The following is a 5,000-nucleotide window of genomic DNA, read 5'->3' on the forward strand; positions in this document are numbered from 1 at the left end:
GGGTTGGAAAGAGTGCGACTCAGTCTGTGTGTACGTGGGCGTGTTTCCTTACAGGATTAGCAAGCGAATTGCATGACTGGAGTCGCAATACTCCTTTCTTAAAATAAGTACAAAAACATGGCTATGTCTGAAATATTTGTAGTATCTTTTTGTATATATGCCAGTGTATGCAAACGCGTAGCGTATCCACGTGTATATCCACATACTCCTAGAATTCTGTATGCTCTGCTCGCCTGTCGGATGGGTGTGGCCGCACCCTGATTTCAGTGCGTGCACACCCAACATGCCACAGCTCGCGTGCAGGTAATTGCGGTTGTGAAGAAGCGTATGTGGCCTGTGACGCATCGTGATTGGCGGCGGGCGGGCGCGCACGCACAAATGAAAGGCGCTTACAAAAGCAGGATATTTGCGTAGGTTTTAGCCATATATAAATTATGTACCCAGACACATTTATTACTTGTAGTATATTGATTTGCAGCCCCCATATTCATATATACACACACATGAATATGTAGAAATGTATGTGTGAGTGCATTCTACATTGTGAGACATATTAAAATGATATGGCAAAAGCACGACAGCCAGTTGCGCAATGTTTTTCAATAATCTCCATGCAGCTTCATCCTTAATAACGACTGACAAGAGAGACAAAGGGAGCCTCTACTATCCTCGCAGCCACAGACAGGACGGAGACCTCGCAGTTTCTCCCTTTAGGATGATAACATTTTCGGTGTCGCAGCTGCACTCTGTGTAAACATCAGTCAGCGCTCGAGTGGGAGACGACATGATCCTGTTAACAAACGAGTTACTCAATGAAACGCCCGTTCGAGCTGTGCGCTGCTCCGTCTTCCCGGGTCAAATGCGGCGAGAGAGGGAGATCCGCGCGCGATGACAGAATGACGGAACACAGATTTCATTCATGAAGACTACCGCCAACTGCTCTATAATAGTCATCAAGCGTGCTTTGACAAACTTCAGAACATTTTAGAAGCACCGGAGGGCCACGAACATTAAACGGAGTTATCGCCCTGCCAGTCAGTGACAATGTTTCTGAACGACCAAGAATTTACAAACAGCATTACCTTGAAGTACGACTCGTTCGCAGCGAATTTCCTTGCATCGCTTCACTGCGAGTTGTTTGTTCCAAGAAGGAAGAGCCGCTCTCCTTTGTTTGCGACTGAATAGCTGCTGCTGCAACATACAAAATGGTACACAAAGTATCTCGTATGAAACATTAAGCAGTCTGGCAACTCGCAGGCGAAGACACAACTATTTGTATGAGGTCAGAGAGCAAGATCCGGTGCGACTCGGCGGAACACGAAGGAAGCCTGTATATACTGCACATTTATACAGTACGTACATGTATCACATGCTTCAACACAAACACGCGCGCGGGCTCTTATATGCGCATATATGTATGCAATGGAAGAAGCAGAGGATGAATAGTAAAAACGATAGAAAACGGGAGAGATAGACCAAGAAATCTTAAGTGCACAGAGAAAATAATTCTATCGCAGATCTGGAGGGGATCAAACCACAACTTTTGCCTTTCTGAGGATGCGAATGTTGGTCATGGCGAGAGTGACAACTGTATTGATAATAATATCGATAACAGCAATATTAACATGGACAGCAATAATAATAAATATTATATCAATATTAACAACAATAATAATAACGATAACGATAATGATACAACTATTACTAACAACAACAACATCGATAATAATAATAATAATAATAATAATAATAATAGTAATAACAATAACAGTAACAACAATAACAATAATATCGAGGATAATGATGAAAATGATAACATCATAACAGCAATTATGATAAAGATGATTACGGCGATAATGACGATGATGATAATGGTAATGATAATGATATCAACAGTAACTAAAAATAACAACGAAGACGTTAAAAGCAAACGACAGACGCCCATAGCCAGCGGGGCCAGCAGAGGCCCGCCAAATGACGGGGTGATTACGGCGAGCGAATACAGACGAACAGTAAAGGCAAATATTTTTATAACACTAAAATCCCATGAATATCTTTAAAGACTCTAGAGACTCGGCAGTAATATATTCTTCGAGAGAAGAGGCAAAACTCTGGACAGAAACTGGACGGAAACTCAAAGAACCAGCTGTGAATCCACGGATACGAGATTGCGGTAACGACTTCCATAAAACAAATTTAGAAAAAAAATCGCCTTAATCATCCAGTTCTAACGCTTCCATTGAAACAAAACTAATAGAGAAAGAACGAAAGAAGAAGAAAAAATAAGAAAGATAGAGATAATGAGTTGGAAACCTGTCGACTTCCTCTTGAAAACTTGGATCATTAGTGACGTCATCAGCGCGGGAATAAAAGATGCTCGGTCACTGAGATCGTTATCACCATTATTTCTCTCGGTTCGATCCATTTCATTATCAACAGTTCGGCCTGATTGCAGGTCTGGCCACTCGCACTCTCGCACTCTGGTTAGCAGGAGAAAGACTATTGGACCCATGCTGTAGCGTCTTCGGTCGGAAATTAATCGTTCTCCTTGATGACTGGCTGTTTCTAAGATGTATTCCGTTATAATTACTAAGATCTAACTTTGGTCATATCTGGTACTCTACTTATTTTATATACACTTTCACACTCAAACATAATTGTGTGATATAAAAAACAATGATTCTGACAATAATCAAAATGGTTAAGAAAGATGGCAATAGTAATTATAACAAAAATGACTTACATTATTATGCACAATTGTCATTATCATAAGTAGCCGATCACATATTTCGTCACAATTTATGTAATGGAAATATAAATGATAATCATCATAGCCACTGCCAGAACAGCAGCAAAATAATTAAATATAGCAATAGCGATGATTGTTAATATCATTATATTAATTACATCCTTGTGATCGATGTTATTAAAATAATAACATTACGCTATTGATGTTTTTGTCGTTATTATTATTTTTATCATTACTTCCTTATCATTACCATTATCAATAATAATATTATCATCATCATTACTATTACCATTATCATCATTATCATTATTTGTTATTATTAGCATCATCATTATTATTATCATTATTATTACTATTATTATCGTCAATCCCATCATCATTACTATTATCATTATCACTATTTCCTATATAATGATAATAATAACAATAGTGATGATAACAATGACAATGATGATGATGATGATGATGATGATGATGATAAGGATGTAACAGCAAAATAATAATAATAGTAATAATAATTATAATAATAGTAATAATAATAATAATAATAATAATAAAATGGTGTTAATAAGAATGATAACAGATGATGATGATGATAATAATAATAATGATGAAGATTTTCATAGAAAAAAATAGTATTAGTAATAGTGATTATGATAATAATAATGACAAAGAAGAAACACAACAGCAACAAGAACAACAACAACAACAATAATAATAATAATAATAATAATAATAATAATAATAATAAGGATGATGATAATGATAATGATGACGATAATAATTATCATAATTACAATGACAATAATAATGATAATAATGATAATCATTGATGATAACAGTAGTAGTACTGTTAACATAAATGACAAAAAAGGATTAGCCTATATACTACTGTAACAAATATTATCATAATCATTTTGATTTTACCACTATTAGCATTATCGCCAATGTAATTCCAATATACATAAAGTAATATCGGAGTGCGTGTTGATCGCCAAGGCACGAGCGGAAGAGGTGACGGCCAGAAGTTTGCCGGTTTTCTTTTAAGTAAACATTCTGTGATGATCGAAAGCAATGAAATATATTTCAAGGTGGTATAAGCAATATGGTTGGCCATTTTTTTTCGGCAGTGTGTATTAGTTTATTTTCATTTCTGGTAAGTAAAGAAAGTGGAATATACATATGCGCATTGTGAATACACTGCTCTTACAAGAACGTAATACGTCAGGTATCGCGTTCTTATAAGGCTGAGTGGCGGGTGCATTCAACATCGCATGTGGATATACGCATTCATTTATACAGAACAAAGTATTCAGTAACTATTCAGAAATGTTACTAAATACTACCGTCCACAAAAGACTCTCTACCGCTGCAGAAATGTTTTCATTCAGTACTGTCACCGAAAATATTAGTTCGTATGCGAGCGACGACACACGCGGTGAAGCAACAGTTGGGGGAAACAGGCGTTTCTTTTTACAGCCGATCGTTCAGTATCTTAGAGTTCCGTCTTCTAATGAATATATTTTAAAGCATCCTACCAATTAAAGTCGCAAATGCTTTGTAGATATTCAGAATTCATCGTATTTATACCATTTGTTTAATAAATGAAGATAAACCAACAAAATAATATTCCGTGATGAGTTTAGAATAGCGAACGTACCCGATTATTTCATAAGTTTTCGTTCAAGATCGCGTGGCAGTGCAGTGCCGATATGGAATATCACGCATAAAATTTGATAAATAAACATCCTGGCAGACACAAGATTTGTACGATTTCTGAAAATTACGGGTACTGGAAAATAAGACCATTCTTGCGAAATACTCGCCTACAATTGAAAGAAGGAGTGACGAGTAGATCCGAAGAGAGCCTAACCTTTGCCGCACCCGACACGAACCGGCAACGACAGAGTCGCCCAGCGCATCCACCGCGCACCACCTCACCTCAAGACCCTCCTCATTTGCGCCATTTCTCCTCACTGTGTTTAGTCTCTCCTTTAGTTGGATTTATCATACAGGTATGTCTGTTTTGTTTGAGGTAGATACTCTCTCTGAACGTTTATTTAAGTGAGTTCGTTTGTTTATCGGCTTACTTTTTCTATGTTCGCAAGGGAAGCTCCACCCAACTGCATGTGCCGAGCGTAGCTCGGGAGGAGGTCTTCAATGGAGCTAAAATTGGATGTGTGGGCGCAGTCCATGGCCTTCTTAAACTCTATGTGACTCATAAGGAAGCAATGTTCCGGTTATAATTCTC

The 5,000-nt window shown here is 37.4% G+C and overlaps 1 protein-coding gene and 1 pseudogene across 1 annotated transcript in view; one reads left to right on the forward strand and one right to left on the reverse strand.

Moving 5' to 3' along the window:
• The window catches only part of LOC113823094 (neuroligin-2), a 230,891-nt gene that overhangs the window by 121,652 nt on the left and 104,239 nt on the right, over positions 1 to 5,000 (reverse strand). The window lies entirely within an intron of this gene.
• Positions 3,976 to 5,000, forward strand: part of LOC113810661 (long-chain-fatty-acid--CoA ligase 4 pseudogene) — a 23,028-nt pseudogene continuing 22,003 nt past the window's right edge.

Source organism: Penaeus vannamei, chromosome 16, assembly GCF_042767895.1.
Source record: "Penaeus vannamei isolate JL-2024 chromosome 16, ASM4276789v1, whole genome shotgun sequence".
In the NCBI taxonomy this organism is placed as follows: domain Eukaryota; kingdom Metazoa; phylum Arthropoda; class Malacostraca; order Decapoda; family Penaeidae; genus Penaeus; species Penaeus vannamei.